The 23,127-nt window shown below is 45.6% G+C and overlaps 1 protein-coding gene across 3 annotated transcripts in view; it reads right to left on the reverse strand.

Annotated features, from left to right (window-relative positions):
• LOC146669419 (interferon-induced GTP-binding protein Mx-like) overlaps nt 1-18,423 on the reverse strand; it is a 40,325-nt gene extending 21,902 nt beyond the window's left edge. For all 3 annotated transcript variants that reach the window (XM_085405993.1, XM_085405991.1, XM_085405994.1), the window contains exons 1-2: nt 18,273-18,423; nt 8,595-8,627 (exon numbers count right to left, since the gene is read on the reverse strand). The gene's annotated coding sequence lies outside the window, so the exon portion shown is untranslated. The remainder of the gene's footprint in view (nt 1-8,594; nt 8,628-18,272) is intronic.
• Nucleotides 18,424-23,127: the final 4,704 nt, after the last annotated feature.

Raw genomic sequence — 23,127 nt, forward strand, 5'->3', positions numbered from 1 at the left:
GCAATGTAATTTACAGTTAATTCATGATCATTTATACTTACTGCCTTTGTCAGCCTTTATGTAACATGTATACTAACCACATAGGTATAGGTATACCAGGAAATAAACACAGATATTAGAAAGCAGCAAATCACTCAAGCAAACATCTGGTGACTAACATTAGCATATAGCTCATGCTAATATTACGTCTTCACATTTTTCTTTTCAAAGCTAACAATAACTTAGCGTTCTCGCTACTCACCATGCTTTTAAACAGTTATATGTTAGCAATGACAACATTTAACAAATGTTTTTAAAATGCTAGCCATGCTAATTAGCCTTAGCAATTGCTTGAGGTCTTGTTTCCAGCTCTAGTGGTCATTAGTGAGCCAGCTTTTGGCATGAAAATCAATCTTGTAAAGCTCACTGACAAAAAGCCTTAGAACCTAGAAACTATGATACTTACAACTTTGCTATGTTTGTGTCATAACATATAGCAAGACCCCATAACGATAACTGACCTTTGACCTCTTCTCAAGATTAATCTTAAGGTTAAAGAAATAATGCTATATAGAGCTATTTTAACACTATATTTTTTACTGCCATTGTTTGACAACATATAAGCATAAAGGAAATAGGGATTCTAAATATCAGGTTATTATGACTTTATTATAACCTTTACAGTAACAGGTTAGAAGTGTTAAGCAAGGATTAGTTTAGGAAAAATCACATTTGTGATTAAAACTTTTTACTTCATATTTATTACTAAATAATTCAATAAATTGCACTCAAGTACTGAATTCTCACAAAAAAATAGTAATTATACTGAAAATTATGTCAAGTATTAAAATAGTTTTCAACTGAGCATATAAACCATTGACTGTAGAAAAGATCTTTTAGAAAAACGCTTAGCCGTGTAACTTCAGAGGTAATGTTCATGTGTTGATTAATGGTTTTCTTTTATTTTTGATGTACTGCAGAATATTTTTATAAAATCCAGGCCAGGAAAAATCACCTTCATGTTTTTCTGTGTTTTATCTTCAGCTACTTTGACACACAGGCCTCTGCTGTGATGCTCACACCTTTGATAAAGTCTTGCGTGTGTCAGCTTCCTTTTTATAGATACAAAAATATGTAAATGTACTGATCTGAATTATAATATTTCTGACTGTCAAAATTTCCCAGATTCAAATCGAATTGAATTAAATCGAATCGTGGATCGAATCGATTCAGGACCTTGTGAATCGGAATTGAATTGATTCTAGAAATCAGTGACGATACCCAGCCCTAATTTTGACTATACCGCTCTATCGTGATAGCGCATGTCGATGATGTCATCAAGCTGCGCCTGTTTTGGTCGAAAGCATCGCAGCGGGTACAACCATTATCATCTGCAAATTATGCCGGGATGACAGTCTTAGCAAAGAGATGAAGCACTTTTGAAATATTGGGAAAGCCAAAAACTGCGCTTCCTCCACTTCCGTAACATCCATCCATCTTCATCCGCTTTATCCGAGGCCGGGTCGCGGGGGCAGCAGCCTAAGCAAAGAGGCCCAGACCTCCCTCTCCCCAGCCACCTCCTCCAGCTTATCCGGGGGAATACCAAGGCGTTCCCAGGCCAGCCGAGAGATATAATCTCTCCAGCGTGTCCTGGGTCTGCCCCGGGGCCTCCTCCTGGTGGGACATGCCTGGAACACCTCACCCAGGAGGCGCCCAGGGGGCATCCTTGTCAGATGCCCGAACCACCTCAGCTGGCTCCTTTCGATGTGGAGCAGCAGCGGCTCTACTCTGAGCCCCTCCCGGATGGCCGAACTTCTCACCCTATCTCTAAGGGAGAGGCCAGCCACCCTTCGGAGGAAGCTCATTTCTGCCGCTTGTATCCGCGATCTTGTTCTTTCGGTCACTACCCACAGTTTGTGGCCATAGGTGAGGGTAGGGACGTAGATTGACCGGTAAATTGAGAGCTTCGCTTTTACACTCAGCTCCCTCTTCACCACGACGGACCGGTGCAGCGTCTGCATTACTGCAGCTGCAGCCCCAATCCGTCTGTCGATCTCCGGCTCCCTTCTCCCATCACTCACGAACAAGACCCCGAGATACTTGAACTCCTCCACTTGGGACAGGAACTCATCCCCGACCCGGAGTGGGCACTCCACCCTTTTCCGGCTGAGAACCATGGCCTCAGATTTGGAGGTGCTGATCCTCATTCCCGCTGCTTCACACTCGGCTGCGAACCGTTCCAGTGCGAGCTGGAGGCCCTCACCCGATGAAGCCAACAGAACCACATCATCCACAAAAATCAGAGATGAGATTCTGAGGCCACCAAGCCGAAAGCCCTCCGCCACTTGGCTGCGCCTAGAAATCCTGTCCATAAAAATTATGAACAGAACCGGAGACAAACGGCAGCCCTGGCGGAGCCCATCACCCACCGGGAACGAGTCCGACTTATTGCCGGCAATGCGAACCAAGCTCTTGCAACGGTTGTATAGGGATCGAATGGCCCGTAGCAATGGGCCAGACACCCCATACTCCTGCAACACCTCCCACAGGACACCCCGAGGGACATGGTCGAATGCCTTCTCCAAGTCCACAAAACACATGTAGACTGGTTGGGCAAACTCCCATGCACCCTGAAGTATCCTCGAGAGGATAAAGAACGCTGGTCCAGTGTTACTGCCTGACAATTTTCTCAGTCGACGTCAGCAGCGCTCCGCCAGCACTATACACAGTGCCGGTAGAGCACCGCTTTCCCCTCCTGAGACGCCTGACGGTTTGCCAGAATCTCTTCGAGGCAGTCCGAAAGTCTTTTTCTATGGCCTCTCCGAACTCCTCCCACACCCGAGTTTTTGCTTCAGCCACTGCCCGAGCCGCATTCCGCTTGGCCTGTCGATACCTGTCGGCTGCCTCCGGAGTCCCACAGGCTAACCAAGCCCGATAGGACTCCTTCTTCAGCCTGGTGGCTCCCTTCACCTCTGGTGTCCACCATTTGGTTCGGGGATTACCACCACGGCAGGCACCAACCACCTTGCGTCCGCAGATCAATGCAGCAGCTTCGGCAATGGAGACGCTGAACATGGTCCATTCGGACTCAATATCCCCAGTCTCCCTCGGAATGCTGTTGAAGCTCTGCCGGAGGTGTGCGTTGAAGATCTCGCGGACTGGGGCCTCTGCTAGACGTTCCCAGCACACCCTCACTACGCATTTAGGTGCACCAGCATCCTCCCCCGCCACCTGATCCAACTCACCACCAGGTGGTGATCAGTTGACAGCTCAGCCCCTCTCTTTACCCAAGTGTCCAGAACATATGGTCGCAGGTCTGGTGATACGATTACAAAATCGATCATCGACCTATGGCCTAGAGCGTCCTGGTGCCACGTGCACTTATGGACACTCTTATGTTCGAACAAGGTGTTCGTTATGGCCAAACTGTGATTAGCACAGAAGTCCAATAACAAAGCACCGCTCGGGTTCAGATCAGGGAGGCCGCTCCTCCCAATCACGCCCCTCCAGGTCTCGCTGTCGTTACCCACGTGGGCATTGAAGTCTCCCAGCAGGACAACAGAGCCTCCAGGTGGAGCACCTTCCAGCACCCCCCCCCCCAGGGACTCTAAGAAGGCTGGGTACTCCGAACTGCCACTCGGTGCATAAGCGCAGATGACAGTCAGGACCCGTTCCCCGACCCTAAGGCGCAGGGAACAAACCCTCTCATCCACCGGGAAAAACCCCAACGTACCCGCAGCAAGACTGAGGGTATATTAGAATACCCACCCCAGCCCGCCGCCTCTCCCCAGGGGCAACTCCAGACTGAGACAGAGTCCAGCCCCTCTCCAGGAGACTGGTTCCAGAGCCCAAGCCATGCATAGAGGTGAGCCCGACTATATCTAGCCGGTACCTCTCAACCTCACGCACTAACTCAGGCTCCTTGCCCACCAGAGAGATGACATTCCATGTCCCTATTGCCAGTCTTGGCAGCCGGGGGTCAATCCGCCAGGGCCTCCGCTCCTGGCCGCCACCCGGCACACAATGCACCCAGGCCCCATGGACTAAGGCCCGGCCACCAGACGCTCGCCCTCGGGCACCCTCCCTGGGCCTGGCTCCAGGGCGGGGCCCCGGTAACCCTATCCCGGGCAGGGTAAACTGTTCCCTCGATGTTCTTTTCATAAGGGTCTTCTGAATCGCTCTTTGTCTGGTCCCTCACCCAGGACCAATTTGCCATGGGAGACCCTACCAGGGGGCAAAAGCCCCCAGACAACATAGCCCCTGGGATCCCTGGGACACACAAACCCCTCTACCACGATAAGATAAGATAAGATAAGATAAGATAAGATAAGATAAGATAAGATAAGATAACCTTTATTAGTCCCACACGTGGGAAATTTGTTTTGTCACAGCAGGAGTGGACAGTGCAAAAGTCATGAGGCAAAAATTAGAATACAATAAGAATAAATACAGTACACAACTGTACAGAATAGAATAAAATAAAATACTATATACAGTAGAATAAAATAAAATAAATATGCAATGAGATAAAAATAGAATACAAATACAAATACTATATACAACTGAGTAAAAATACAACGATGACAGAAAGGATTATTGCACTTAGTATTATTGCATATGTATGGATGTGTGTGCTTGATCAGTTAAAGTCTTTATTATGGAGTCTGACAGCAGTGGGGAGGAAAGACCTGCGAAATCTCTCCGTCCCACACCGTGGATGCCGCAGTCTCCCACTGAAGGAGCTGCTCAGTGCTGTCACAGTCTGCTGCATGGGGTGGGAGATGTTGTCCATCAGGGATGACAGCTTAGCCGCCGTTCTCCTGTCACTCACCACCTCCACTGGGTCCAGAGGGCATCCTAGAACAGAGCTGGCCCTTCGGATCACCCTGTTCAGTCTCTTCCTGTCCCCAGCAGAGATGCTGCCGCCCCAGCAGACCACGCCATAAAAGATAGCAGAAGCCACAACAGAGTCATAGAAGGTCTTCAGGAGTGGGCCCTCCACTCCAAACGACCTGAGTCTCCGCAGCAGGTACAGCCTGCTCTGCCCTTTCCTGTAGAGGGCGTCTGAGTTATGAGTCCAGTCCAGTCTATTGTTCAGATGAACACCAAGGTACCTGTAGCTGTCCACAGCCTCAATGTCCATACCTTGGATGTTCAGTGGTTGCAGTGGAGAATGCTTGTGCCTGCGGAAGTCTACCACCAGTTCCTTGGTTTTACTGGCGTTGATCTGGAGGTAGTTCAGCTGGCACCAGTCCACAAAGGCTTGGGTCAGACCTCTGTACTCCTTGTCGTCCCCATCAGTGATGAGGCCGACTATTGCAGAGTCATCAGAGAACTTCTGCAGGAAGCACTGGGTGGAATTGTGGGAGAAGTCTGCAGTGTAGATGGTGAAGAGGAACGGAGCCAGAACCGTTCCCTGTGGGGCCCCCGTACTGCAGACGACCCTGTCCGACACACAGCCCTGAGTCCTCACATACTGTGGTCGGTCGGTGAGGTAGTCCAGGATCCAGGTAGTGAGGTGATGGTCCACTCCAGAGTTCACCAGCTTGTCCTTTAGAACCGAGGGAAGAATAGTGTTGAAGGCACTGGAGAAATCAAAGAACATGATTCTCACAGTGCTTAAGGTAGCGATTCAAGGAGGAGAATCAATGTTACTTCCGTAACATTGATTCATTAATGTTGAATTCTCTCGCAGCTGTTCTATTCCCATGTTGTTGCAGTATATTAATAACTAACCTTGTATTGTGGATGAATAATCTCAGTTGTTCTCCTGACTGAAGTTTGGCCCGTGTATAGCATCCTGCTATGCGATTGCATTTGTCCCTAACCACCAGAATCCCTCACGTTAACTTTTATCGAGTGGAAAAAAAGTTGGTGTTCATCCTCCAGCTTCACTGTGCTAATGTTATGCTAACATAGCTGTGTCGCTAGCAATCACGTAGCACAACATTATATACCAGGTAGTCCAACTTCATTAACCCTGCAAATGCCACTGCTGTTTAGTTTCCTGTCTTCATTTATGTTGGAAGTGACAGCAGAGATGTACGTTTTACTTAGTTTCAAAAATCTCTCAGTCAGAACATGGTATGTCTTGTTTAGGTGGAAACTAGCGAGCTAACTTCCTGTTAACTTCTAACTCCGTTAAATTTAATAACTTCTGTTTTCATGGATGCATGGATGTTAAACTTAATTGTTACACCTGCTAAAGCAGCAACACTGATGATTTTATTAAAGATTAAAGAATTTAGACCGTTTTTAACTCTCAGTGTTCGTTTGACTTTGGGACCTGAAAGGGATGGAGTTTTGGACCCAGATTACTCCGCGAAGCTTCTCACTACGGCAGCCGTAATGCTCTGACAATCAACCAAAACATTTTTAGCAGATTTCTGCTCGCCAAAATCAGTTCGAGGTCAGTAAGCACAACCAGAATTCATACATAAGGCACACTCAATTTTTGAGAAAATGAAAGGATTTTAAGTGTGCCTTATAGTGTGGAAACTACGTTATACAGAAAAAAGAATACATCGCGATATATATCGTTACGCACATGCTTCAAATTATATCAAGATATGGATTTTAGGCCAGATCGCCCAGCCCTAATTATATTAATAATTAAATTTCATTATCTGTGTCTTTGCCACACAGGTGTAGATACTGTAGGTTCAGTGAATGCTTAAATTGCATTGATTAGAATATACTGGACCAAAAAAAAAAAAAAATATATATATATATATATAAACACCCAGCACGCCCCTGCGGGCGGTTTATCCTTCAAGCTCGGGTCCTCTACCAGAGGCCTGGGAGCTTGAGGGTCCTGCGCAGTATCTTAGCTGTTCCCAGGACTGCGCTCTTCTGGACAGAGATCTCCGATGTTATTCCCGGGATCTGCTGGAGCCACTCGCCTAGCTTGGGAGTCACCGCACCTAGTGCTCCGATTACCACGGGGACCACCGTTACCTTCACCCTCCACATCCTCTCGAGCTCTTCTCTGAGCCCTTGGTATTTCTCCAGCTTCTCGTGTTCCTTCTTCCTGATATTGCTGTCATTCGGAACCGCTACATCGATCACTACGGCCGTCTTCTTCTGTTTGTCTACCACCACTATGTCCGGTTGGTTAGCCACCACCATTTTGTCCGTCTGTATCTGGAAGTCCCACAGGATCTTAGCTCGGTCATTCTCCACCACCCTTGGGGGCATCTCCCATTTTGACCTCGGGACTTCCAGGTTATACTCGGCACAGATGTTCCTGTACACTATGCCGGCCACTTGGTTATGGCGTTCCATGTATGCCTTGCCTGCTAGCATCTTGCACCCTGCTGTTATGTGCTGGATTGTCTCTGGGGCATCTTTACACAGCCTGCACCTGGGGTCTTGCCTGGTGTGATAGACCCCAGCCTCTATGGATCTTGTACTCAGAGCTTGTTCTTGTGCTGCCATGATTAGTGCCTCTGTGCTGTCTTTCAGTCCAGCTTTGTCCAGCCACTGGTAGGATTTCTGGATATCAGCCACCTCCTCTATCTGCCGGTGGTACATACCGTGCAGGGGCCTGTCCTTCCATGATGGTTCCTCGTCTCCCTCCTCTTTCTTGGGTTTCTGCTGCCTGAGGTATTCACTGAGCACTCGGTCAGTTGGGGCCATCTTCCCAATGTATTCTTGGATGTTCCTTGTCTCATCCTGGACTGTGGTGCTGACACTCACCAGTCCCCGGCCCCCTTCCTTCCGCTTAGCGTACAGCCTCAGGGTGCTGGACTTGGGGTGAAACCCTCCATGCATGGTAAGGAGCTTTCTTGTCTTTATGTCAGTGGCTTCTATCTCCTCCTTTGGCCAGCCTATTACCCCAGCAGGGTACCTGATCACGGGCAGGGCGTACGTGTTGATGGCCCGGATCTTGTTCTTACCATTCAGCTGACTCCTCAGGACTTGCCTGACCCTCTGCAGGTACTTGGTGGTTGCAGCCTTTCTAGCGGCCTCTTCATGGTTCCCATTTGCCTGCGGGATCCCCAGGCAAATATATATATATATATATATATATATATATATATATATATATATATATATATATATATATATATATATATATATATATATATATATATATATATTATACTGGACATTCAAAGCTAAGATTCAGCGCACTGTGTTAGAGGCTGGGATTTGATGATATGATATTTGATGATCATATATACAACCTTTGATCATTCTTTATGTCCAGTTGAGAATGAATCTGTGCACTCAAATATTAAATGAACTGAAATCAGTAGTGTGGTCTCCAGTCTTGATATAAGGAATGAGAGAACTGACAGCTGTTATTTTAATCAGCCTGTCTCAGTTGTTTTAACTCTAAGTACCATAGAGTAATGTGGTAACATCTGGACTGACGAGTTTACTGTCAGCATTTTAATCTCTAGTTTAAAGGCTGTAGGCTGCAGCCATTGCTCTAACACTGTATAAATGTAACAGGGCTCAGTGCTGGTTCTAGTAGTCTGAGCTGCTTCCAGCTTTATTTGTGAAGAGCACAGCAGTTTACAAAACACGTAGCTAGCTCGTACAGCTGCGACCTTAAAATAACGGGGCTACATAAGGTGATGCTAGCGTTAGCCATGTTAGCACGTTACCTTCAACAGGTGGTCAGACTCAGTTGTGTGATTCTTACTCTGAATCTGAATAAGTACGCGGGACCACTGTGTGCGGTAAGACCATCTCTTTTACTTCCTGTATTACCCTCTACCGGCACGCATTGCCAGTGCGTAACACGTAATTACACAATCAAACAATGAACACATACTGCCCATACAACAAATGTACCAGAGACAATTATGAATACACCACATCTCCCCTTGTAAACAAAAACAGAATATTACTTTTCTCAGGACAGAACTTTCAACCAGACTACCTCTTGATTTTTTTTTTTCTCTTTTTCAAAGCCATACAAGAACATCTGGCAAACAATCTGCATTACATTTTTAACCTTTTGTTTTTGTTTTCTTTTTCTTTTCTTTTTTTGACAACTCTCTTTAGATTTATTTTACTGTGCTCTACAAAACCATTATAACACAGTTATATAACAACTTTTTTTTCTCTTACAGATCTAACTTTTTAGGTTTAACTATTGGCCTCCCTCAGGGCCGGCCCGTGGCATAGGCCGTATAGGCAAATGCTAAGGGCGCCGTCCATCAGGGGGCGCCACGCCAGTGCCACAAATGTTGAAAAAAAAAAAAAGAAAAAAAAAAGTTCGTACTATTATTTCTAAATACAAAAAATAATCCCACGTTAATTAAAATGCAAAGTAAAGCTTATTTAATAGAAATATTATTTGTTACAACATTACACTACACTGCTGATGTAGGGGGGCGCCACCTAAAATCTTGCCTAGGGCGCCAGATTGGTTAGGGCCGTTTCTGGCCTCCCTGACTTGGTTCTGACCACATTAGTGTTAACAGGTGTAGCAGGGATCACACTGGGTGTTTGAGGCTTCTGCAACACAGGCACATTAGCAGGTTCATGCACAGGTGAACTTAAAGGAATCAAATGCACACGATTACGCCTCACAGTCCCTTGTGCTAACTCCACTGTGTATGATCGGGGTGTAGAGTGCTTTTGGATAACAGTGCCTGGAGTTTTGACATCAGTCACCCAAACTTGCTCTCCTGGGGACAGGCTGCATAAAGGTTTTGCGCGGTGGCGCCTGTTGAAGTTTGCCATGTCCATCATCCTCTTCTCCCTTTCCTTTTGAGCGAGCAGTGCGTTGTCCGGCAGTGTAGGCTCCAGCTGCAATGGAAGCATCGGCAGTGTGGTTTGCAGACGTCTGCCCATTAAAAGCTCTGCAGGGCTGTATCCGGACTGCAGTGGTGTAGCTCTATAGGCAAGAAGAGCTAGATAAGGATCAGCTGCTTTTTTCAGAAGATTTTTTACAGTCTGCACAGCACGTTCTGCTTCTCCATTACTTTGCGGAAATTTGGGACTGCTTGTGATGTGTTTAAAGCCGTATGCTGCTGCAAAGTCTGTAAAGATTTGACCTGAATACTGTGGCCCATTATCAGACATGAGGACCTCTGGGATGCCATGACGGGCAAAGAAAGATTTCAGGTGAGTAATGACGTCGTTTGATTTTGTCCTGTTTAACAAAGCAATCTCGACAAATCTAGAGTGATAGTCAAGAGCGAGAAGGTAAGTTTTCCCTCCCAGCTCGAAAAGATCTGTGCCCACTCTCTGCCATGGGCGGGCAGGGTATTCTGTTGGCATGAGTGGCTCACTGTTATTGTGTCTTTCTTGAATACACGTTTTGCACTTGAGCACCATCTCAGAGATTTGTTGACTCAACCCGGACCACCACACTGTTTGGCGTGCACGTGCTTTACATTTTACAACACCTTGGTGTCCTTCGTGTAGTTTTTCCAGCACCTCGTTTCTCATTGCTGAAGGAATGACAAGCCGTGTGTCTTTTAACAAAAGGCCGTCTTCAACAGTGAGTGTGACTCGGTTAGGCCAGTAATTTCGCAGTAAAGGCTCTTGTTTTGCATGTTCTGGCCAGCCTTCGGTGCACATGTCCATGACGCGAGCACACACACTGTCGCTTTTCAGTTGCTCCTTCAGTGTTTGCATATATGATGAACTGACAGGCATGTTTGCTACAATACTGTCCACATATATGTCTGTGCTTTCCATTAGCTCTTTGTCTGACAGGTTCATTGGTTTTTTTCAGAGGTGAGCGGGACAAAGTATCTGCTGTCCAGAGCGATTCCCCTGGGGCGTACTGCACAGTGTACGAGTAATGCATGAGTCTCATTCTGAATCGCTGGATCCTGGGTGGCAAGAGATCCAGAGCTTGTCCTCCCAGTAAGGAAACAAGAGGTTTGTGGTTCGTTTCAAGACAAAAATGTTTACCAATCAGGAAATCACGAAAACGCTCACACGCCCATGTAGATGCCAGTGCCTCTTTTTCCACTTGTGCGTATCGTTGTTCTGTAGGAGAAAGGGACCTCGATGCATACGCCACTGGTCGCCATCCTTCTTCCCACAGCTGCAAAAGAACACCTCCGAGACCATAGGATGAAGCATCTGCTGATACTTTAATGTCTCTGTTCGGGTCATACATTGCGAGCACTGGGGGTGAGGTCAGGGCATCTCGTAATGTTTTGAAAGCTCTCACTTGGTCAGTTCCCCAATACCATGCGTTCTTTTTGGAAAGAAGATCTCGCAGGGCTTTGTCTTTTTCAGCTAAATGGGGGATGAACTTGCCCACTTGATTCACCATGCCCAGAAAACTGCGCAACTCTGACACATTAGTTGGCTCTGTCATTTCTGTAATTGCCTCCGTTTTCTTCGGGTCAGGACTGATTCCTGTATCCGCTATGATGTGACCCAAGAAAGCAACCTTGCTCTGGGAGAGCTCGCATTTTTCAACATTCAGCATTATGCCTGCTTTTTCCAGTATTTGCAGTGTAGCATGGAGACGGGAATCATGCTCCTGATGGTTACGTCCCCACACCAACACATCGTCAATGTGACACACCACTCCTTCGAGACCCTCGACGACCTCCGCCATCATGCGCTGAAAGTGTTCGGGTGCTGAGTTGATCCCAAACGATAGGCGGTTAAAGTGGAACCGCCCAAAGGGTGTGATGAAGGTGGTGAGTTTGGCAGACTCATTGGACAGGGGAATCTGCCAGAAGCCCATGTTGGCATCCAGTTTGCTAAACACTTTGGCTCCTGCGAGCATTCCGAGACTTTGTTCAACCGATGGCAGCACATATTTTTCCCTGCACACATACTCATTTAGTCCGGTAAAGTCTACGCAAAGTCTTAGCCTAGGGCTGTTTTTCTTTGGAACAACAACCATGCCGGCACACCAATCCGTTGGTTCCTCAACTCGGGTAATGACACCAAGCTCTTCCATTCGTTGGAGTTCCTCCTTTACCCTTCCCATTAGAGGCAGAGGAAGCCTTCGCGGAGTTTTGAGTGAGCACGGCACAGCATTGAGTTTAATGTGAAAGGCCCGCTGCACTTTCCCTAGACCATTGCAAAGTTTAGGGTAAGTAGTCTTCAGAGTGTCCATTGAAACCGCGTCAACTCGCACCAGCAGGCCAAGAGCTGTAATGGCGGGCAGGCCTAGCAGTGGAGTGCTCAGGTTTCTTACAACATAGACCTTCTCTGTTGTCTGTTTCGCTCCATACTTGAGCTGTAGCTTTGTAAAACCTGCAACTTCCAGTGGTGTTTTTCCAGGGCCTAACAAAGGTTTTTTTGGCTGCTGGAGAACTGGTCGGTGCTCATTAGCAAAAATCTTTGATAAGTCCGAGTCAGCTATTACAGTCACATCTGCTCCAGTATCCAGTTTGAAAGTGATTTTTGCATCTTTCACTTGTATGATGGCTGTCCACGCCTGGCCGTCACTGGAAACTGAGCCTAGGAAGAAACCTTGCTCCTCTTCCTCCTCAATACTTTGCACTGTCTTGCTTTGTCTGCAGACTCGCTGGTAGTGACCTTTTTTTCCACATAAATGACATTTTGCATCATTTGCTGGGCACTCAGGTTTCGGATGTGGAGAGCCTCCGCACTTGTAGCATTTATTACTTTGTCTCTTGCTATATTGCTGTTGTGTTTTGACAGTTTTATTTTTGAACATGTTGAACTTTGTTTTGTCGTGCTTTTGTATCACTCAACTGTTTTCGCATTTACATGCATTACATTTGTTTCACTTCTCAAAGCTGACTGTTGCTTTTTGATTTCTTCTGACTGCCTGGCCATATTTATAGCTTTATCCAAGTCCAAGTCTTTTTCCATCTGCATGCGCTCAGACAGCCTTGTGTCGGCCAAGCCCACTACTATTCTGTCTCTTATCAGCTCATCGTGGAGCGGTCCGTAGTTACAGTGCTCTGCTAATGCATGCAAGGCAGTCACGAATGCATCAACAGTCTCATTCGGCTCTTGTTTGCGCATATTAAAACGTGCGCGCTCATAAACAACATTTTTCCTGACAATGAAAAAGTTGTGGAAGCTATCTCTCACTTTAGCATAGTCCCGTTGGTCTACATCACTTAACTTTAGTCCTCTCAGGACGTCATCCGCTTCGTCTCCCATACAATATATGAGAGCGTTCACTTGATTTTCCTCCGAACTCGAAGACAGATTACTTGCCTGACGGAATCTCTCGAAGCGACGGACCCATCTTGTCCATTCGTGTGGTTTGGAAAAATCAAAGGGCTCCGGTGGTTGGATGCTAAATGTAGCGTTGGGATTGCTAGCTGCGGTGCTAACTCCTGCCCTCGGACGATCGTCTACGTCGTCATTCGGCATTTTGTTTCCACCTTCCCCTTCTCCTCACACTCGGCAGATGTATGGAGCCTTACAAGTCACACAGCACTTCTGACACCATGTGTGATTCTTACTCTGAATCTGAATAAGTACGTGGGACCACTGTGTGCGGTAAGACCATCTCTTTTACTTCCTGTATTACCCTCTACCGGCATGCATTGCCAGTGCGTAACACGTAATTACACAATCAAACAATGAACACATACTGCCCATACAACAAATGTACCAGAGACAATTATGAATACACCACATCTCCCCTTGTAAACAAAAACAGAATATTACTTTTCTCAGGACAGAACTTTCAACCAGACTACCTCTTGATTTTTTTTTTTCTCTTTTTCAAAGCCATACAAGAACATCTGGCAAACAATCTGCATTACATTTTTAACCTTTTGTTTTTGTTTTCTTTTTCTTTTCTTTTTTTGACAACTCTCTTTAGATTTATTTTACTGTGCTCTACAAAACCATTATAACACAGTTATATAACAACTTTTTTTTCTCTTACAGATCTAACTTTTTAGGTTTAACTATTGGCCTCCCTCAGGGCCGGCCCGTGGCATAGGCCGTATAGGCAAATGCTAAGGGCGCCGTCCATCAGGGGGCGCCACGCCAGTGCCACAAATGTTGAAAAAAAAAAAAAGAAAAAAAAAAGTTCGTACTATTATTTCTAAATACAAAAAATAATCCCACGTTAATTAAAATGCAAAGTAAAGCTTATTTAATAGAAATATTATTTGTTACAACATTACACTACACTGCTGATGTAGGGGGGCGCCACCTAAAATCTTGCCTAGGGCGCCAGATTGGTTAGGGCCGTTTCTGGCCTCCCTGACTTGGTTCTGACCACATTAGTGTTAACAGGTGTAGCAGGGATCACACTGGGTGTTTGAGGCTTCTGCAACACAGGCACATTAGCAGGTTCATGCACAGGTGAACTTAAAGGAATCAAATGCACACGATTACGCCTCACAGTCCCTTGTGCTAACTCCACTGTGTATGATCGGGGTGTAGAGTGCTTTTGGATAACAGTGCCTGGAGTTTTGACATCAGTCACCCAAACTTGCTCTCCTGGGGACAGGCTGCATAAAGGTTTTGCGCGGTGGCGCCTGTTGAAGTTTGCCATGTCCATCATCCTCTTCTCCCTTTCCTTTTGAGCGAGCAGTGCGTTGTCCGGCAGTGTAGGCTCCAGCTGCAATGGAAGCATCGGCAGTGTGGTTTGCAGACGTCTGCCCATTAAAAGCTCTGCAGGGCTGTATCCGGACTGCAGTGGTGTAGCTCTATAGGCAAGAAGAGCTAGATAAGGATCAGCTGCTTTTTTCAGAAGATTTTTTACAGTCTGCACAGCACGTTCTGCTTCTCCATTACTTTGCGGAAATTTGGGACTGCTTGTGATGTGTTTAAAGCCGTATGCTGCTGCAAAGTCTGTAAAGATTTGACCTGAATACTGTGGCCCATTATCAGACATGAGGACCTCTGGGATGCCATGACGGGCAAAGAAAGATTTCAGGTGAGTAATGACGTCGTTTGATTTTGTCCTGTTTAACAAAGCAATCTCGACAAATCTAGAGTGATAGTCAAGAGCGAGAAGGTAAGTTTTCCCTCCCAGCTCGAAAAGATCTGTGCCCACTCTCTGCCATGGGCGGGCAGGGTATTCTGTTGGCATGAGTGGCTCACTGTTATTGTGTCTTTCTTGAATACACGTTTTGCACTTGAGCACCATCTCAGAGATTTGTTGACTCAACCCGGACCACCACACTGTTTGGCGTGCACGTGCTTTACATTTTACAACACCTTGGTGTCCTTCGTGTAGTTTTTCCAGCACCTCGTTTCTCATTGCTGAAGGAATGACAAGCCGTGTGTCTTTTAACAAAAGGCCGTCTTCAACAGTGAGTGTGACTCGGTTAGGCCAGTAATTTCGCAGTAAAGGCTCTTGTTTTGCATGTTCTGGCCAGCCTTCGGTGCACATGTCCATGACGCGAGCACACACACTGTCGCTTTTCAGTTGCTCCTTCAGTGTTTGCATATATGATGAACTGACAGGCATGTTTGCTACAATACTGTCCACATATATGTCTGTGCTTTCCATTAGCTCTTTGTCTGACAGGTTCATTGGTTTTTTTCAGAGGTGAGCGGGACAAAGTATCTGCTGTCCAGAGCGATTCCCCTGGGGCGTACTGCACAGTGTACGAGTAATGCATGAGTCTCATTCTGAATCGCTGGATCCTGGGTGGCAAGAGATCCAGAGCTTGTCCTCCCAGTAAGGAAACAAGAGGTTTGTGGTTCGTTTCAAGACAAAAATGTTTACCAATCAGGAAATCACGAAAACGCTCACACGCCCATGTAGATGCCAGTGCCTCTTTTTCCACTTGTGCGTATCGTTGTTCTGTAGGAGAAAGGGACCTCGATGCATACGCCACTGGTCGCCATCCTTCTTCCCACAGCTGCAAAAGAACACCTCCGAGACCATAGGATGAAGCATCTGCTGATACTTTAATGTCTCTGTTCGGGTCATACATTGCGAGCACTGGGGGTGAGGTCAGGGCATCTCGTAATGTTTTGAAAGCTCTCACTTGGTCAGTTCCCCAATACCATGCGTTCTTTTTGGAAAGAAGATCTCGCAGGGCTTTGTCTTTTTCAGCTAAATGGGGGATGAACTTGCCCACTTGATTCACCATGCCCAGAAAACTGCGCAACTCTGACACATTAGTTGGCTCTGTCATTTCTGTAATTGCCTCCGTTTTCTTCGGGTCAGGACTGATTCCTGTATCCGCTATGATGTGACCCAAGAAAGCAACCTTGCTCTGGGAGAGCTCGCATTTTTCAACATTCAGCATTATGCCTGCTTTTTCCAGTATTTGCAGTGTAGCATGGAGACGGGAATCATGCTCCTGATGGTTACGTCCCCACACCAACACATCGTCAATGTGACACACCACTCCTTCGAGACCCTCGACGACCTCCGCCATCATGCGCTGAAAGTGTTCGGGTGCTGAGTTGATCCCAAACGATAGGCGGTTAAAGTGGAACCGCCCAAAGGGTGTGATGAAGGTGGTGAGTTTGGCAGACTCATTGGACAGGGGAATCTGCCAGAAGCCCATGTTGGCATCCAGTTTGCTAAACACTTTGGCTCCTGCGAGCATTCCGAGACTTTGTTCAACCAATGGCAGCACATATTTTTCCCTGCACACATACTCATTTAGTCCGGTAAAGTCTACGCAAAGTCTTAGCCTAGGGCTGTTTTTCTTTGGAACAACAACCATGCCGGCACACCAATCCGTTGGTTCCTCAACTCGGGTAATGACACCAAGCTCTTCCATTCGTTGGAGTTCCTCCTTTACCCTTCCCATTAGAGGCAGAGGAAGCCTTCGCGGAGTTTTGAGTGAGCACGGCACAGCATTGAGTTTAATGTGAAAGGCCCGCTGCACTTTCCCTAGACCATTGCAAAGTTTAGGGTAAGTAGTCTTCAGAGTGTCCATTGAAACCGCGTCAACTCGCACCAGCAGGCCAAGAGCTGTAATGGCGGGCAGGCCTAGCAGTGGAGTGCTCAGGTTTCTTACAACATAGACCTTCTCTGTTGTCTGTTTCGCTCCATACTTGAGCTGTAGCTTTGTAAAACCTGCAACTTCCAGTGGTGTTTTTCCAGGGCCTAACAAAGGTTTTTTTGGCTGCTGGAGAACTGGTCGGTGCTCATTAGCAAAAATCTTTGATAAGTCCGAGTCAGCTATTACAGTCACATCTGCTCCAGTATCCAGTTTGAAAGTGATTTTTGCATCTTTCACTTGTATGATGGCTGTCCACGCCTGGCCGTCACTGGAAACTGAGCCTAGGAAGAAACCTTGCTCCTCTTCCTCCTCAATACTTTGCACTGTCTTGCTTTGTCTGCAGACTCGCTGGTAGTGACCTTTTTTTCCACATAAATGACATTTTGCATCATTTGCTGGGCACTCAGGTTTCGGATGTGGAGAGCCTCCGCACTTGTAGCATTTATTACTTTGTCTCTTGCTATATTGCTGTTGTGTTTTGACAGTTTTATTTTTGAACATGTTGAACTTTGTTTTGTCGTGCTTTTGTATCACTCAACTGTTTTCGCATTTACATGCATTACATTTGTTTCACTTCTCAAAGCTGACTGTTGCTTTTTGATTTCTTCTGACTGCCTGGCCATATTTATAGCTTTATCCAAGTCCAAGTCTTTTTCCATCTGCATGCGCTCAGACAGCCTTGTGTCGGCCAAGCCCACTACTATTCTGTCTCTTATCAGCTCATCGTGGAGCGGTCCGTAGTTACAGTGCTCTGCTAATGCATGCAAGGCAGTCACGAATGCATCAACAGTCTCATTCGGCTCTTGTTTGCGCATATTAAAACGTGCGCGCTCATAAACAACATTTTTCCTGACAATGAAAAAGTTGTGGAAGCTATCTCTCACTTTAGCATAGTCCCGTTGGTCTACATCACTTAACTTTAGTCCTCTCAGGACGTCATCCGCTTCGTCTCCCATACAATATATGAGAGCGTTCACTTGATTTTCCTCCGAACTCGAAGACAGATTACTTGCCTGACGGAATCTCTCGAAGCGACGGACCCATCTTGTCCATTCGTGTGGTTTGGAAAAATCAAAGGGCTCCGGTGGTTGGATGCTAAATGTAGCGTTGGGATTGCTAGCTGCGGTGCTAACTCCTGCCCTCGGACGATCGTCTACGTCGTCATTCGGCATTTTGTTTCCACCTTCCCCTTCTCCTCACACTCGGCAGATGTATGGAGCCTTACAAGTCACACAGCACTTCTGACACCATGTGTGATTCTTACTCTGAATCTGAATAAGTACGTGGGACCACTGTGTGCGGTAAGACCATCTCTTTTACTTCCTGTATTACCCTCTACCGGCATGCATTGCCAGTGCGTAACACGTAATTACACAATCAAACAATGAACACATACTGCCCATACAACAAATGTACCAGAGACAATTATGAATACACCACATCAGTCAGAGGTTGGGCTCTCCGTTGCGCTGCAGGGTCCCTTCATTCTTCACATATCCGTGTCGAGCCGAGTGGTCATCCTGAGGCTGAACGGCCTTTGTACAAGCACACACGCTTCTTAGCAGGGCGAAGCTATGAGCTAGAAAAATCCAGGCAGACAGCCTGTATCTGTCCAACCAATCAGAGAGCTCCTTACATCCCATGGTGTGGCTAATTTGAATAGCCGCAAAGAAGTTGTTAATTGAAAAGGTAATCCAGCAGCTAATCCCAGAGCGAACAGGAAAAAGAAATGGATTTTGAAATGCAGTTTATTAAAGTGCAAATGGAAAAAGGATTTTGAAATGCAGATTATTAAGTTGGAATTAAAAAATATATTTTGAAATGCAATTGGAAAAATGATTTTGAAATGCAGTTTATTAAATTGGAATTCAAAAATGAATTTACAAATGCAGAATTTATTCTACAATTCATTATTTTAGCACAGAATTCTTTATTTCGATGCGTGGCTCTTGTGGTCCTCCATACCATAAGGATTAAGTACGGCGCTATAAAAATACAGGCAATTTAATCGAATCAATTATTCCCGTTATTCTGGTACATTTAGGTGTTTTTGGTTAATGTCACATCTGTCTGATTTTATGATGCTATACTGGATAAAAGACGCTGTACAGTTACTTTAATTTTCCCGTTTTATTTGGCTTTCATTTGACTTTACAACGTTTGCTGAGAGAAATTTTCAATAAACGCAGCATCTTATTTAGTTTAAATACTAACCTTTATAGGTTATTGTAAAATCGTAACCAGTAGCGGTTTTTACACGGTTGCCCAGGGCGGCATCATGGGCATCGGCTGCCCCGACATCCTGCCAGCGCATTTTAGGGATGGCAAACCAATAGAAACCAATTGGTTTTCTATCGCCCATTTAGTAAGGGCGCCCTCCGTTTGCGAAGTGTGCCTGCTGCTTGCGGCACAGGGAGGAGAGGGCGGGGCGGCGGGGGATTCACTGGCTGGCTGGAGCAGCATCTAATAACCAGGGCCCTGTTTCAGGAAGCCGGTTTAGTGGAAAAACTGAGTAAGTATACCCTGAGTTAACGAAAACTCTGGGTTTTCGGTTTCACAAAGCGAGTTCAGCTGCAGCCTGAGTGAGTCACTATGACGACACACTCCGTGAAGCTAACCTGCCCCCTAGCAGGTTTACTACAACTAACCCTGACTGTCTCCGCCCCTTTGTCGGAAACCTGACAGTAGGAAGTGTCGGACATGGCGTGCCACTTCCTTGAAGAGCCAGTAGATCGTGAAGCCCAAATTCTCCGCAGAGCTCTCCGCCGGGAGAGAGTGATCAGAGCGCGTTTGGACATTTTATCATTTCCTGATGATTTTCTGTGCGAACGTTACCGTTTCTCAGCACAATCTATAATTTATTTGGATAACATCCTCAGGCCATATATTACGCATGTGACACATCGCGGACATGCTCTCAGTTCATTGCATATTATTTGTATTGCACTTCGGTTTCTTGCAAACGGGAGCTTTCTGTATAATATTGGTGACGCTGAGCACGTTTCCAAGGCTACCGTCTGTCGGGCAGTCAGGAATGTTACAGTTGCACTGAAACGTCTCCTGCACTCGTTTGTGGTGTTCCCCGGTCATAGACCCACAAGATTTATCAAAGAGGGATGCCACAAAATTGCAGGTATCAGGATGACCAAAACTTAATGTATGATGTGGTGATACTTGGACTACTACTTAAATTGCACATTTATTTTCAGGGTTCCCAGGCGTGATTGGCTGTATAGATGGCACTCACATTCCAATCATTGCTCCTTCAGTAAATGAAGGAGACTATGTGAACAGGAAGTCTTTCCACAGCATTAATGTACAGGTACATAGTTCCCTGTAGCATGTCAAACTAACAAATTATTTCATTATAGTAATGGATGCTAATTTGTGTTCTCTGCACTGTGAAGATCATATGTGATGCTGCCAACATTATCACAAATGTGGAAGCCAAGTGGCCAGGCTCTGTCCATGACTCACAAATATTCCGTGAATGTACACTGAGCACAAAATTTGGACATGGTGAGTTGAGAATACTTTAAAATATATAAAGACCAATTGCTTCAGGGACATTTGAACTGAAGTGTACCCTTCTGTCTTAGGAGAGTTCACTGGCTACTTGCTTGGTGATAGGGGGTATCCATGTTTACCCTATTTGCTTACCCCTTACCCTGACCCTGAACCGGGCCCACAGCAGCGATATAATCTGGCTAATTGCAGGACAAGAGCCAGAATTGAAATGACTATCGGAATGCTTAAGGCCCGGTTCCAGTGCCTGCAAAGACTCAGGGTCACCCCAGAAAGGGCATGTGACATTATTGTGGCATGTGTGATTCTTCACAACATTGCCACAATTAGAGGAGAACACTGTCCTTCTGAACCAAACATCAGCAGTGATCCAAACCATGAACATCCTGACCCTCCCACGGACATACAAGATGGAAGCGCAGTCAGAGACACCATATGTCACAATCATTTCTTTTGACCCATCACCTCAACATGTTGAAAGAAGAATAAACAGATTTTTTGTTCAACTGGCTTTATTGGTCGCCTGTGTTTCCTGTACACAAAGTATTAAAAGATGTAAACCTCATAAAGTGTCTCTGTTGCTTCCTCCTCTGTAACAGCTGTCAATGTTTCTTCATTATTTTCCTGTAGTAAAGAAATAGACAACATTGCTGTTCTACTGTAAACTCATATAATCTGTGGAGTATTACTCACAACTGCATGTTGGTCTGGCTCAACAGGAGGCTGCACCAGATGCAGTACACCATCACCATCAACTGATAGAATATGAGGTTTATACAGGTCACTTATAACTTACAAGGGACCAAATGGCAATTAACAAACATACCAAGCACCTTACACTTCATTGTCATTATGCTCTCAAAGACAACCAAGGCTGAGGGAAGGCAAAATCAGTAGGAAAATAACTTCACTACAAAATAATCCATTATGGTAAAGAGTTTATCAAATGAATGAGTAGCACTGCAAAGGTGACTGTGAAGAAAGGATGTATGCACATCATGTATTATTTTGAATTTACCCCTTATGTAGGCACTTGTGTCTTGCGGGGTTATTGACTCAGAGGATGTCCCCGCAGAGATGCCTTCGGCCACAGGGCGCCCACTGTTTTGGCTGAGGGCCAACTGCTCAGCCTCTGTGAGTGGTGGTGGTGGAGGACCCCCACCTGTTTTTCGGGCCTCCGCTTTTTTTCTGTTGGCTATAACGGGCCACATTTGAGCATACAGAGTAAGCAAATATGTACTTGTAATGTGCTCAGATAATTTCAATAAGTGCTTACAGAAAGAAAATTAATGTAGCCTCTAACTGCAATTGATTTACATGGGACAAACAGACCAAGCACTATGGCTCATAATACAATTACACCTTACCTGTTTGGACTATATTTTTATATTTCATTTTTACTTGCTGCCAGGCACGTTTGGGGCCTGTTGGGTTGCACCTGCGCTCACATCACATCACAAAATAAAATGTATAAAATAACAAATAAAATAACATATGATAAAATAACGTGTTAAATGGGTGGAAATCCCTAGATCAATGTTTATATTAACACTCACGCATTGACTCTGTCGGCTATGTTTTGCCATGCATGCTTTTGCAGCTGTGGCTGTGTTACTTTTTTCCGCGGAATTTGCATGTTATCGGCATATGCTGCCATCAGAATTTCGGCCTCAAGCGCTGTAAAATACATTGACCGCGCCTTCTTTCCCTCCGTCTCCATGGTGACTCGCTTAATCTGTGCTCCGCTTATCAGGGCTTTATGTATCCTCGTCCGCGCGCTTCACTTGGGGTTAAAGCAACTCCGCGTTGACTGAACTAATTGTTATCAGCCTTTCTGAAACGGAATATTCCGAGTTGGACAGTTCGGGGTTACTCAACCGTGAGTGTCGTTTTTCACTCTGAGTTTTCCAAACCGGCTTCCTGAAACAGGGCCCAGCTCGCAAAATAAAACAAAATAAAAACAAAACAACAAACACGAAAACACCAAACATTATGATACAGACTCATAATTTGCACCGATGTTTTTTCGAAATTCTACGCGAAAAGTGAGCGCGAGAGCCCTCGTTGCGACTGCTTGCTGAAGTCAAAGTAAACTTTATTGTCATCTCCGCTACATACAGTCCAGTATATAGAGAGACGAGACGACGAGGCTCCAGTTACAGCAGTGCAAGAAAACAAACAATAAATATAAGAAGAGTAAGAAAATAAATATACACTTTAGGACTCCGGGTAAAGGGATCAATAACAATTTAAAATTTATAATTTACAGTTTGATGATTTAAAGTCTCACACACAACCTGTCGACAGGGCAGGGGGCCGGCTGCTGCCAAATAGAGCATTTCATTCATAACGCTGTAAATCCAAGCCCATTATGTATTCATGATTTGAATCCTGGTTTGTTTGAAATCCCAGAAATAAACCTTAGACAAAGCATATCTGTGAACTAAGGTGTAGGTCTATTAAGTTATCTTGTGGTGATCCTCGGGTTGGGGGATGGGTGTTCATACTGGAGCACAAAATTAAAACCAATGGAAGATGGACAAGAAAAGTTCAAAGCCACCAGGTGCTCAGTTTAGAAAAAGGAGAAAACAAGAGGATGAGAAACAAGAAAAAGATACAGGTAAGCGGACGTGTCATTGGATAATGGCAGGTCATCCTGAAACAATCAGAATCAGAATACTTTATTAATCCCTAAGGAAATTATGTGGGTTACAGTTGCTCCAAGACGAAATTGTAAAAATAGCAACAGTAACAGACTAAACTCCAAACA

Source organism: Rhamphochromis longiceps, linkage group LG5 (assembly GCF_057381845.1).
Source record: "Rhamphochromis longiceps isolate RC_006_pf linkage group LG5, R_longiceps_female_GT1.1, whole genome shotgun sequence".
Lineage (NCBI taxonomy): Eukaryota > Metazoa > Chordata > Actinopteri > Cichliformes > Cichlidae > Rhamphochromis > Rhamphochromis longiceps.